Raw genomic sequence first — 14,301 nt, forward strand, 5'->3', positions numbered from 1 at the left:
ACGCGAGAAACTCTATCAAACAAGACGCTATAATGGAGTAAAACAATCTCTCCATAGCAGTGGTTTTAAAATAGAATATGCGTGTTCCCGGAAAAAAGAAACAAAAACTGGCGGACAATTTTTTAATGTACCAAGAAATAAAACTCGATCAAAAACACGCCCCCACTTCTAGGTCGCGAGAGTCGTTGCGCACACACACATAGACATAGACATGCATATTCGTGTTTACATAAAATTCCATTTCCATCTCCATCTGCAATCATATTTGTCCAACTGGCACATTATTTACGTTGTTAAGTATATACATGGCAATATTAACATACAAGATCTCTTGTTTGCGGGCGTTTGGACCACTGCCACGGCCTCTCCTGACCAACCCGAACCCTCTTCATCACCCACGCGTGCTTCCCACCCGAAACGGTCAGTGCTGCATTCATGCCCGGCCAGAGCGGACCTGACCTCTCACTGGAGCAGGCATTGAAGCGGCGCCTCGGCCGAAAGAGCGTCGCCCGCGCCGCTTCCTGGTGCATGTGACTGCTCCGCGTTCAAAGGTCGCAATAGCCGGCCACAACATGCATGTACAAAGTTCTTGGGACTCCATGCTACAGCTAGTTGTCCTCCCCCAACTCGTCAATATCTTCCAATAGTACTAGTACTCCATGGCGCGATCCATCGACAAGGTGGCGGGAAAGTTATCGTATACTCGGTTTGCAGTGAGTGGCATACCAAGCGACCGTGTGGGGTCAAGCCATGGAGGAGGGTGAGACACGAACGTGACAGACGTGATTTAAATGTTGGTTTTGCTCGATGGCGCGATCCAACGAAAAGAAACATTGGTTTCTCTCCGTTTCCATTTTTTCTCTGGAAAAACGGAAACTTTCCACTCCATTTTCATTCGTACTCCAAGGTTGCCCCATTACAACATTCCATCAAATACAAAGGAAAACTAGCACGCATGCTCATGCATCTCAATGATTCACAGATCATAGCCAATATTTACTTCACAACTAAAGACCAAAGTTGTGAGAGCGTGTATGAAAGAAAAACTACTGATGGGGTCACTACGACTTAAACCCTAAACCCTAAACAGGATTAAATTTCCTGGAGAGGTAGAACCTGTCGAAGGTAAAATGGCTGGCACCCTCGGATCATATGATGCTTTTGTGCAGTTCCACTAAAATCGAGCTGAGCATCCCTGATGGCAAAAATATTGAAGAAGTGTGATTAGAATAATAGTATTGGCACTAGTTCATGAGACATAAACTCATAACAAGTAGAAGCTGGTAGAAGTAGAGAAAGATCGACATGGAGATGGAGCTACGTGGGGAGTTGCGGCAGTGGAGCAAGCCGGCTCCAAAAGGAAGATGGACTACCCGAGACGTCGGGCTGTAGCTAGAAAGGCGGTTGGGACATGGCATCGGCCCATACCGTGGTGACCCCCGATTGGGACGCACCAACTTTGGATTTTCTCCCTCGCCGATGTCGACCGCGTCTACGCAGAACATTGTTCCCTTCCCCCAGTCGCGGGATCAGGCCGGATATGTGACCAGCAGTGTGGCCACCGTCGTTCTATGCTTGTGAAGAGAGCAACCCAAGCAAGCAGGCTTGTAGCTTAGGCTCCTGGTAGTGTATATATAGTGCTTTTCTTTTTCGCTCCATATCAACCATTTTATATTGCATACGTGTCATTGAAGAGTGAAATGATGGTTGCGCCTTCCGACTAACTTACTGTGTGATTTGACTGCTCCTTTAGTGGCCCCTACACGTACTCACCCTACGTGTATGCAAAAGTTACACGTACACATGGACGCAAAAACGCATGCGACGCCCTAATGCATGCATGTCCGAGCACACGACGGAACATGCATGCACACACATACTCAGCCAGGGTGAGCTAGTGACTGTATAAACACCGGAAAATGTATATATTGAGCGCAATGAGCATATTATGAAGTCCACTGACCGTATTTTTACAAATATACAGTGACAGACAGTGTATTTATCTCGTTTGAAATTAAGCCATATTAACCGGAGAGGAGGTAGTATGGACTAGCATTATTTTGCTGTGTCCCGTCAACTTGCCGAACGAGTAGAAGCTTGCACGCGGTGGCTCGCAGGACAAGGAGAAACTTTTGACTAATGCAAGCTCTCCTTCGCTCAGGCGGTGGACGTGTAACAGTTAATTCGGTGCCAGATTTCCAGAAGCATACACTGTACTAGTACTATTATTGTTGCACCTCCCGAAGAGGCGAACAACCAAGCACAAAGTTTACTTGTACTAGTACTACTACTATAGTCTATAGATGTATGTACTATACTAGTACTAGGAACCATATGGAGGAGCGTCTGCACTCTTATTATATTTTTAAAATGTGATAAAGCAATCTTCAACACATTTGGTTCTCTTCGAGGGTTCTCGCATGTGATAATGGAAGTTGATTGCATGGAACACTCGCCACAATTCTCGCTTAATTTTGGCTCATATCCTGCTACAAATAGGAGTACTCGGTAATATTTCCTCTTTTTTGTTATTGAGCATGTAAACAGGTCAGCAAACCTTGCGGTGCATCTTTGTGCGAATCGTGCTTGCTGCACTTTGAATGTGGCCGAGAGCTGGATTGATGAAACACCTTGTTTCCTACTTCTTTTTTTGAGGGGTACCTCGCTTCCTAGTGACCAGTGTCTTGGCTGATCGTCCTAAGAATGCTTATATATAAATAAATCTCTCTCACTTACCTGCAAAAAAGATTAAGACATATTAACCAGAAATGAGGGAGTATGGACTAGCACTACTTGTTGGTGTGTCCCATCAACTCGTGGAACGAGGAGAAGCTTGCAGGACAAGGTGAAGCTCGCTTATGCCTTTTGACTAACGCAACGCACCCTCGCCCAGGTGGTGGACATGCATCAGTTCATTCGTTGTCAGATTGCCAGAGGCATACACTGTAGTACTGAACATGTGGAGTACCATCACTGTTCGACTTCACGAAGAGGTGAAGAGCCAAGCGCAAGGTTTAGTAGTACGAGTAGTACTACTACTAGAACTGCATGGTGGAGCCTATGTACTCTTATTTTTTTAATCTCTGATAAAGTACACATTTATTCTGGAGAAGGGCGGAAACGGCAGCCCAACATGTAATGATGATATCGATCAACCATGCTTGAACATATCTTGGCCTCCGTGTGAGCCCGTCTATGTGTTCTCGCTCCTCGTCTCTCAAGGAACGGCGGGTTGGCCATTTTGCCGTCAATTGAGATCAGTTTGCTCACACTCCGGTCCCACATGTCAGTGTTATGCCAAGAGGAGGTGCATTGACCGACTGGCCAAATGCGTACTTGGTTTTGCACCTTCATACTACTCCTCCCTCCATCAAAGTTTACAAGGCATTTCTCTCAATGCATTTCCACCACCAGAGAGACTTCAGACGCGTTTGGTTTAATGCTCAATTAATTAGGGCGTTGTAACCGCAATTTTCTCGGAGTGGAGTAAGTGCATGCATGTGTGTACCCGGGGTGGAAGCACTGCATGCATGTGTGTACGCATTATTTCCTCTAGTAATAGACGTCGTGCTATAACTACCAATGCTATTTTTTAGGCCGATCGCTAGTCGCCTTGGTCCCAGAGATTTTCTCTTTTTCGGATGCACGCTCTATAAACAGTGACAGATGGAGTAGTATGAGCGGATTCAACGAAGAGTGTATTGATGGTTGCTTCTTCCGAGCAACTTACAATGGGAAAGGTGGGGCTTATGATTTAACTGCTCATTACTCACTATTAATGCGACGCAATGACCGGTCTGAGTCTCCCATGCGACCGTGCACTACCCCATTGGTTCTTAAATATACTCCGGAGTATTTGTCTTTCTAGAGATTTCAGTGAGTGACTACTCAAATATTTGTCTTTTTAGAGATTCAAATGGACTACTACATACAGATGTATATAGACATATTTTAGAGTGTAGATTCACTCATTTTGCTCCGTATGTAGTCACCTGTTGAAATCTCTAGAAAGACAAATATTTAGGAATGGAGGGAGTACACATATGAAGCAAAATGAGTGAATCTACACTCTAAAATATACCCATTCGAAATTTGTAAAAAGACAAATATTTAGGAACGAAGGAGTATAATTTTGTGCATGGCACATGGACTCGGATGCCGAAGAGGCTTCTGGCAATGCTATCTAGCTTCCAGCATTTGTTTACATAATTGACGTACTATACAAATAATCTTCTAGCGACATGAAATTGTACAATGGTGTGAGCTTTCAGCTTTTGTTTCGTGTGTCTTGCCATCGATGCTCTTCCAGAAACAATAAAAAACTAACTTCCTTGCTAATCAGAGCTAATATTTACATCACAACTGAAGACAAAGTTGTGAGAAGGTGTTAAATTAAAATTGATCCATGCTTTGATTGGCAGTAGCGTCCCCAGCTCTGTCTAAATCAACAAGGCATGTTGGGGAAAAAAGTAGCTGTCTGGAGCATGCAAAATTTCGATCATTTTGTGCAGTTCCACTAAAATAGAGCTGAGCGTCCCTGTTCCAAAGATATTAAGTGTGATTACGATAATAGAAGACTGGTGATGAAACAATAAACACACAAATAGAAGCCGGTCACCTTTGCAGTCTCTCTTAAGACTAACTAGTTGGATTAGATTAGGCTTGGAGTTGGATGAGGATGATAGAGAAAAACCAATCTCCCTTTGCGCAGTCGCACTGAAATGTAGAGACGTTGCCCGTGTGACATTTTGGTAGAACTGCACAAAACACTCTTAAGAAAAAAGTGTTTTGTGTAGTTCACCAAAAGGTCGCAATAGCAACGAGGTGAAATGGATAGCCCTGTTTGCAAAAAAGAGGTAGAAAGGAAACAATTACTGGCCAATAATAGTAGATGACACATGCGACGACAAAAAAGAAGCATATTCCTTGTCCTAAGGGAAGATAACAACACGGTTGTGTTTGTCTAAAATGGTGTGAGGACGAGATTGCAATATGGAAAGTACGCCGGACGAGCTACGTTTTGGGCAAAGAACTATGGAAGATCCACATGCAGCGACGTGGGAAGACGGGCAGTGAAGCAAGGCCGGAGGGGATACCTGGAGGTCGTCGGGATGTAACTAGGTGAGTGGCGGTGGGTGGAATCTTCCCATACTGTGGCAGCGAGCAGGTGGCGTAGGCCCTACCACGCTGGAGCTTGGTCAGAGAGAATGACGTGTACCGCAGATCGGGACGTGCTGCCTCGGTGCCGTCGAATAGAGAAACGATGCACATCCTCCCTTTTCGTTGGTGGACGAGATGCGGCCGGATCAGTGACCAACGGTGAGAGAGAGACAGAGGCCACCGCAGCCTTGTGTGAGATACTCTGAAGAGAGACAAACCAGGCAGGCAGGCTCCATTATATATAGTGGAGCGGACTACCTTTTTCTCCATAAAAATCGTTTTATATTCTATGTACGTGCCATTGAGCGATATAACTTTATTTAAAAATAACGCGCCAACGCATCAAGTCAAACTTTGTTTCGTGCATGCGTGGTACATGACCTCCGTAGGTAAACAACCGCTACACGCGTTCAAATTAGCACGTGGGCTTCCATTTCGTACAGAAATGAGCTCCACCGTGTATCCGCGCGGGTGTGGCTAGGCACGAAGCGTGAGTACATGCACGGTGCACCTATTCTCTTCTTGTATATGTACACCACCTACGTGGTGTTGTGTGAGAGAGATACAAACATAGAGAGATAGTATAGTGTGTTGGTTCGCGAGAGTTGTTTTTTTTGGGGGGGGGGGCGTGGGGTCAATCAGAAAATGTAACATATGCAATGCGTGTGAAATAGAGTCCTGGATATATCATATATATAGAGGAGGCGATCCACGAGAAGAGAGTGGAGGTATCATCGGCTTGAGGTGTCCATAGAATCGAAGAGAGGGATGATGTGTGTGTGTGCGCACGCAATTGATAAAGAGTGCCATCAAATTTGTGTGTGCCCACGTCAAAGATATAGAGTGGCTGGCCTACTGGAACATGAGAGGGGACAGGTGCAGTTTGTCTCTGTGGCATGGATACCTACCTACAGTGCTCGACTATTGGTGTGTGGTGGGGGGAGGGAGGCCTAATTAACTATAGAGGTACAATGGCTGGTATATGTGTGGAGGAGGAGAGAGGCCTACCTCATGTATTAAGGGAGATCTATCTACCTCATGTATTAAGGGAGATCGATGGGCATCCATGCATATGTGTAGGAGAGGAATAAGGTTGGGAGAGAGACAGAGCTAGAGTGTTGGAGGGGGTGGTAGTGGAGTTGCTTCTAACAAATGGTGGGACGGGCTTACTAGACTACCGGAGAGCACGCCTGCAATATCAATAAGAGAGGGGATGGCTGCCTATCTGTGCACGTGCATGTCAGAGACGGGTCAGGAGGCATGCACAAATGATGAGGGGGGGGGGGCGATATGGCTGTGGTAAGCAGAGATAACTACATAGGAAGATCAATCGTCCTTTGTCAGAGAAAGGAGAGACATAACTTGTGAGGTATGTCGATCGTTGGAGGGGAAGAGTTAAAGTCAACCTAGGTATATGTTGGGAGATCGATCGGTATACATACATGTGTGTGTTAGAAGCAAATGAGGCATCTAGGAGGTGGTGCGAGAGTCATACTATATCGAGGGGGGAGGAGTGTGCGAGTACAAGATCGATGAAAAGAGTGGTGGGAGTAAGGCGTAGACGGTGATAAGAAAAGAGGGGAAGCTTCTGTTTTGTGCTAGGCACACCTGGCTAGAGAGGCATTTCGATCGATGTGTGCCGTAAAGAAGGAGCTGGGGGGCCTACACACACCATGGGTGAACGACCTAAAGTGAAAAGACGAATTTGCGTGATGGAGCTAGAGAATGTTGAGGGAGGGTGAGAGGGATGCGGGCATGCGCATGCACGAGAGAAAGTTAGCGCTAGCTAGTTACAAAGATAAGTGGATTGTGTGGGTGTAAAAGACGAATAGAGATCATACTTCATTATAAAAAGCGAATTCGGAAATTTGAAGAATTTATCATAGTGTTTTAAACCGACGCATGTGTGAATATATATATAACGGTGATACACATGGTGTGGTTATGAACATGTTATACTGCATATAATATATTTTATCTCTACTCTTATAAAAAAATGGAGTTGTTGATGATGGTGTGCCCGCCATCCTGCAATATAGGCTGTCCGATTTATATCTGACGGATAGGAAGGAAACTATGCAATTTTGAAGAAAGATACCCACACCCCTCTCCATATTTGCAAATTAGGCCTCCCCTTGATCATGTTGATGTTCTGTGGAACGCATGGGCATCTTGATAGTACTACGTATAATATATAAAACATTGATCATAATTTGGGCTAAATGTGTGGCTTTTGCAGCTCAGGTCTAAATATTTGTCATAATGTAGGGGCGGGGCACTATACTACGTGTGATAAACATGGTGTACACGTATGGAACATGGTTTAGATTATGAATATATAGTTAGTACATCAGATGTACTATTATTTGGAATCAACATCAAGTGTATTCAAAAAATAGAATTCGAGTTCATGTAGTACACATAGTTCATATCTATCTCTATAGTAATCATGTGGTGTGTTATTAAGGTAATACACGAATGATGGTTGAAGTTGGCAACAATCATGATTGTAGATTCTTATTGAAATAGAGAAACGAATTCAAATTCAATTTGAATTGCAGCTGTAGTATAGACATTTGGAATGCACTAAAATGTTGGTATGAGTAGGTTACATGCATTATATAGCAAGCAAAAAAATTTAATTGGACATAACATGGATTCATACTCCCTCCTTCCATCTATATAGGGCGTAATGCGTTTTTTAAGACCGCCTTTGACTATTGACACGATTAATAGTACATGACAAGAACAATGTGAAAATTATATCATTGAAAGAACCTTTCACAGACGAATTTAATGGTGTGCTTTGTGTAAGTTGCATGTCATATATTATTGCTCTAATATTTGGTCTAAGTTAGCAACAAAAAATGCATTAGGCCCTATATAGATGGAAGGGGGAGTAGCTTTGAATAGCATTTTTATAGTAAAACGGGGCAAGACTCTCTCTTTGTGTGGTGTGAATATTTTTATTTTTTTCATTTTCTTTTTGGTTGAGGGAAGTGTGAATTGATTTGGTACGTACAAGTACAATATTACATGTTAGGCTTGTCCCTAAAATTCAACCCGCGCCTTGTTATATCCTGAAAATTCAGATATCGTGCTCCCAAAGCTGGCGCCTTCACAACCCATGCATTGCTATCCCGAAATTACAACATGCCCGAAAACTCCCTCCAGCTGCCAAATCCTGACACGCGAAATCCCCCTTCTAACCCTGAGCCGAAAGGGCCGCTAGTTCAAATCGATGGGGGTACTTTTGTAACACACCCTACATTTTGGACAAGCGCATCCCTATGTCATGGTTCACCCCCTCCGATCGCCTCCTTTTTTCCATTCGAAATCCCAGGCTGCCATAACCTCTCCGCTCCAGCCGCGAAACCCCACCCTCCTCCATCCGCCACCTCACCGCTGCCCAGCCGGAGCCTCGTCCCCGACGACGTTGTCCACCGCAACAGCCCGACGCCCCTCGTCCACCTCCCCGAATGAGGATCCGTCTTCCATCTCGTCGTCCTGCCGGTTCAGCCGCCCCGTCCTCCACCTCCAAGGAGCTGCTCCGATGATCGCCTCGTCTATCGCGGCTGCTCCATCCCCACAGCACCGCCTTAACCCGCTCCACCGGAACCGCAGCATCCTCACCGACTCCTCGGACGAAGCCGAGGCCTACTCGGCACCACCAAAGAGGTTGTACACTCATCGCATCGCACCTTCTCCTTAGCTCGACCTCCCGGCGCCAACGGTGCTCCATCCCGCACCCCCATTGTAACGCCCCAGATACGACTTTCCAAATTTGTATCCAACTCTTGCCGTTTCCGGCGTTAAGTTATATTTATTTCCTCGGGTTCGGGTTTTGTCGCCGTTTGTTGTTTTCGATTTCATGCATCTCATATCATGTCATCATGTGCATTGCATTTGCATACGTGTTCGTCTCATGCATCCGAGCATTTTCCCCGTTGTCCGTTTTGCATTCCGGCGCTTCGTTCTCCTCCGGTGGTCATTTCTAGCTTTCTTTCATGTGTGGGGATTAAACATTTCCGGATTGGACCGAGACTTGTCATGCGGCCTTGGTTTACTACCGGTAGACCGCCTGTCAAGTTTCGTACCATTTGGACTTCGTTTGATACTCCAACGGTTAACCGAGGGACCGAAAAGGCCTCGTGTGTGTTGCGGCCCAACACCCCTCCAATTTGGCCCAAAACCCACCAAACTCTGCTCTGTGTCCTAGAGCGTTCGATCACGATCGCGTGGCCGAAAACCGCACCTCATTTGGACTCTCCTAGCTCCACTTATGCCTATATATACACCCCTCCGTTTTCGGATCTCTCCCTCTCCCCGAAACCCTAGATCCACTCGCACCGCGCCCGCCGGACAAATTTTTGCACCGACGGACATGTCCGGCCTCCCCGTCCGCCGCCACGTGTCCTCCGCCTAGTGGCCGCCGCCCGTGCCCACTTCCCCGCCGCGCCGCCAGCCCGCGAAGCCCGGCGCGGGCCCTCCCCGGTCCGCATCGCCTCGCCGCCGCCTACCGCCAGCCGCCGCCCTCCTCCTCGCGGCCGGCCGCCCGAGCCGCCTGAGCCGCCGCGCGCCGCTTGCTCCGGCTAGCCGCCGCAGGAGCCCGCTGCTCGAGCCGCCGCGGGAGCCCGCCGCCTCGCTCCTGCTCCGACCGCCGCGGGGCCCTGCTCCGGCCGCCGCTGACCCCGCCGTCCGGCAGTCCTCGCCGGCGCCGACTCCCTCCTCGCCGGAGCCCTGCTTCCTCACCAGAGAAGCTTCGGTGAACAGTGCCCGGCCGCGCCTCGATATCCGTGCAAGCCCTAGATCTGAGAGAGAGGTTGAAATTTCGTCTAAGTCCCAGGAATTTTTCACCTCATATGCTCCTGTTTGAGGCCCCGTAACTTTGCATCCGTAGCTCCAATTTGGGCATATGATATATCAAAATGTTCGCGCCGACGAGTGCATCATTTCATTCCATTGCATCATTTTCATTTGAGTTCATCTTGATGCCCAAAATTCTGTTAGAAGGAGGCTTCATGAGTTAATTGTCAGATCTGCTAGTTCATCTTAGACTTTTGTCATTTTTTCCATGATTATTGTGTGCATGCTATGCCTGTGAGTCCTTCATATGTTTTGTTAAGTATTTTGTCTTCTTTCCAGAAGTGCAACCCATGCATTTTTAGGATTTGTGTGGTGACTTGTGCGAGCTTGCAAATGGAGGCACCCGGTAAATCTGTTTTCAGGGACTTTGTTGTTTTCACTAAGTCTGGGATATTTTAGTTCATGATGCCATATGTTCAGCTTGTTTCCTAGTGATCCGTGCCTCTTTTGAGGATGATCATTAAAGGAGTTTTGTTAATAGTGTTATGCTCTATCCATCCATGTCTTTATTTGAAATTATGGAGCAACATAGCTTGTGTCAACCGAGCTCTACTTTTGCTTCGTGGTGAATCTGGGCAGATCGTCAACTTGTTTGCGATTTTGCCGGCGTTATTGTAGTTGATCCGTGCATGCTATGCCATTGTTCTTGCCATGTCTAGCTTGTATTTTGTGCCTTCTTAACGGATGTATGCTTGCCTTGCTGTGACTTGCACCATGGTGAGTGCATCGAGATCGTTTACATGCCTTCGTGAGTTATATTTCAGCATGTCTCAGTTTTCACTAAGTCTGAAAACTGATTGTGTTTTAGCTATGTTCGTGTGCCCGTTAATATATTTTGTGAACCCTTTTGGCCCCAGGTCACTTTGGGTCTTTTGTTAAGCTTGTTGAGTAGCTCCATTCCATGTTCTTACTTGTCATGTTCAGGTCATTTATCATGTTGTTTTTTATCATGTTGTTTTGCTGCTCCGAAGAGGGCTTCGTGATCTGAAATTTCAGACTAGTGTTAATTTCACCAAGTCTGGAATCTGTTTTGCATTTGCGTTTTTGCCTACTTGCTGTAAATCGCAGACCGGTGTCATATCTTAAAACGCTTGCCATTTCCAAACCGTAACTCCAATTCCAATGATCTTTATATCGTTTTCAAGTGATTTCATCCCCTCTATCCAGTGGCACCCTTGGAATTCCATGTTGAGGCCAGGTTCATGCATTTCCTGTCATATCTTGCATTTTGCATCCCGCATCGCATCCCGCATAGCATATCATCATTTCATCATATTGCTTGGTCTTGCACGTGGTTGATTGTATCCTTGTTGCTTGTTTGTCTTGTTGGGTAGAGCCGGGAGACGAGTTCGCTACCGAGGAGCCCGTTGAGTTTGCTTGTGAGGATCCAGTCAACTCTGACAACTGTGCAGGCAAGATGATCATACCCTCGAAATCACTACTATCTTTGCTATGCTAGTTTGCTCGCTCTTTTGCTATGCCAATGCTACGATGCCTACCTTGTCTTGTCAGCCTCCCAAATTGCCATGTCAAACCTCTAACCCACCATGTCCTAGCAAATCGTTGATTGGCTATGTTACCGCTTTGCTCAGCCCCTCTTATAGCGTTGCTAGTTGCAGGTGAAGATTGGAGGCCGTTCCTTGTTGGAACATTTATTTACTTGTTGGGATATAATATATTGCTATGCTATCATGCATCTATATACTTGGTAAAGGGTGGAAGGCTCGGCCTCTCGCTAGTGTTTTGTTCCACTCTTGCCGCCCAGTTTCCGTCATATCGGTGTTATTCCCGGATTTTGCGTTCCTTACGCGGTTGGGTTATAATGGGAACCCCTTGATAGTTCGCCTTGATTAAAGCTTTTCCAGCAATGCCCAACCATTGGTCTTACCATTTCACCTAGCCTTTTTCCTTGGGTTCTGCACTCAAGGGTCATCTTATTTTAACCCCCCCTTTTAACCCCCCCGGGCCAGTGCTCCTCTGAGTGTTGGTCCCACTGAGCGATGTCCGAGGCTACCAGGGGCAACTCTGGGTTGGCTTACCCGACGTCTGGCTCATCTGAGTGTGCCCTGAGAAAGAGATATGTGCAGCTCCTATCGGGATTTGTCGGCACATTCGGGCGGTGTTGCTGGTCTTGTTTTAACCTGTCGAATTGTCTTGTTGTACCGGGTTACCGAGTCTGATCGGTGTGACTCGGGTGGAGGTCTATTCCTTTGTTGACCTTGAGAGCTTGTCATGGGCTAAGTTGGGACTCCCCTGCAGGGATTGAACTTTCGAAAGCCGTGCCCGCGGTTATGGGCAGATGGGAATTTGTTAATGTCCGGTTGTAGATAACTTAAAACCTTAATTATTTAAAATGAATCAACTGAGTGTGTTATCGTGATGGCCTCTTCTCGGCGGAGTCCGGGATGTGGACACGGTGTTGGAGTTATGCCTGCGCAGGTTGTCCTTCTAGATTTTCGCTCGCGCTTTGCCTCCTCTTCTCGCTCTCTTTTGCGTATAAGATAGCCACCATATATGCTAGTCGCTTGCTGCAGCTCCACATATATTTGCCTCATCCATTCCTATACGCTTAAATAGTTTTGATCGCGAGGGTGCGAGATTGCTGAGTCCCTGTGGCTCACAAATACTACCACTCCAGATGCAGGTCCAGGTGATTCCGCTCCAGGTGACGAGTACGAGCTCAAGTGGGAGTTCGACGAGAACTCTCAGCGTTACTACGTGTCTTTTCCTGATGATCAGTAGTGGTGCCTAGTTGGGGTTTGATTCAAGGCCTTGTCGCATGTTGGGTTCTTTTCTATTTTGGCACCGTAGTCGGGCCATGAGTGTCTGTCTGATGGATGTTATTTATGTACTCTGATGTGATGTGGCGAGGGTAAGCCAACTATGTATCTCCCCCTTTTACTACTTATTACATGGGATGTTGTAATGGTTGCCTGACTTGCGACATTGCTTTCAATGCGGTTATGTCTCTAAGTCGTGCCTCGACACGTGGGAGCTATAGCCGCATCGAGGGTGTTACAAGTTGGTAATCAGAGCCTTCCCCGACCTTAGGAGCCCCATTGCTTGATCGCTTTTAGCAGCCGAGTTGTGTCTAGAAAAATGTTTTGAGTCATTTAGGAATTATATATCGGAGAGCTTAGGAATTCTTTTACTTCCCAGTCTCCTCATCGCTCTGGTAAGGCATCCTGACGTAGAGTTTTGACTCTTCTCTTCTCAAATTTCACAAAAAAAAATTTAGGATCACGCGAGTATCTTGGATTTGTTCCGATGGCTTATGATGAGAATACTGTCTTGGTGCCTCCTGTCAGGGGTTTAGTGGAAGTGTCCCGGGGAGTTGAGCTCTGAGGTGTTGTCATCATAATTTTATCGTTGCAATTCTGGAATACTTGAGATATGTTCGCCGACATCGAAAATCTCTTTTATGCAGTTCGTTGGTGAGATAACCTCGACGCCACCCAGTACTTGGGCGGGAGTTCGGGAGTATCGCCATAACTTGTATAACGGGTTCTTTTCGAAGGTTGAGGTAGATGGTTTCCGAAGTTTTCTTGGTTATGTGTTGAAGGATGGATACAGCTGGATGTAGGATTTGCTAGTTTGGGTGAGATATTATGCTTCCCCTGTATCCCCAACACCTGATTGCAAAACCAGAAAAGTTCGGGAGTTTCATAGGTGGGAATTCTAGTAGCTCTAGTTCTTGTTCCACGGATATTGGTTTGAGATTGGGATTTCTTACCGATTATTCGTTCTTGATCCGTACCTTGTTGATTTATTTCTCTACCTTAATTCTACGTGGCTTCTCAATTTATGGATACGTGACCATTTGAAGAGGAATGCATTCGTTCATTTTTTTCGGATGTGAAGACTATATGTTGCAATTTTCATTCCGTTGGATTCAGCTTCAATATTTATCTGTCTATGTGCTAACGGTAGTCAACCTCTTCAGGATGGCTCCCGCTAAGAGCACCAGTCAGAACCAGAATCAAGATCCGCCACCGCCTCCACCTCCTCCAGAGGCATGGCAAGCTGTGATGGCCGCAACCAATGCAAACACTCAGCTGATCATGCAAATTCTCCAAGAGCGCAATCAAGGCAGTCAAGGGAATCAAGGCAGCAATCAGAGTCACTTTGCTACACTCAACCAGTTCCTTGCTAACGGGCCAAAGACTTTCAGTAATTGTGTTGAGGCAACCGATGCTGACGATTGGCTTGTGGATCTGTGTAAGCATTTCGAGTGCAGTAACGTCAGGCCTGAGGACTTTGTGAAGTTTGCTTCCT

This window comes from Triticum urartu, chromosome 5, assembly GCF_003073215.2.
Source record: "Triticum urartu cultivar G1812 chromosome 5, Tu2.1, whole genome shotgun sequence".
Lineage (NCBI taxonomy): Eukaryota > Viridiplantae > Streptophyta > Magnoliopsida > Poales > Poaceae > Triticum > Triticum urartu.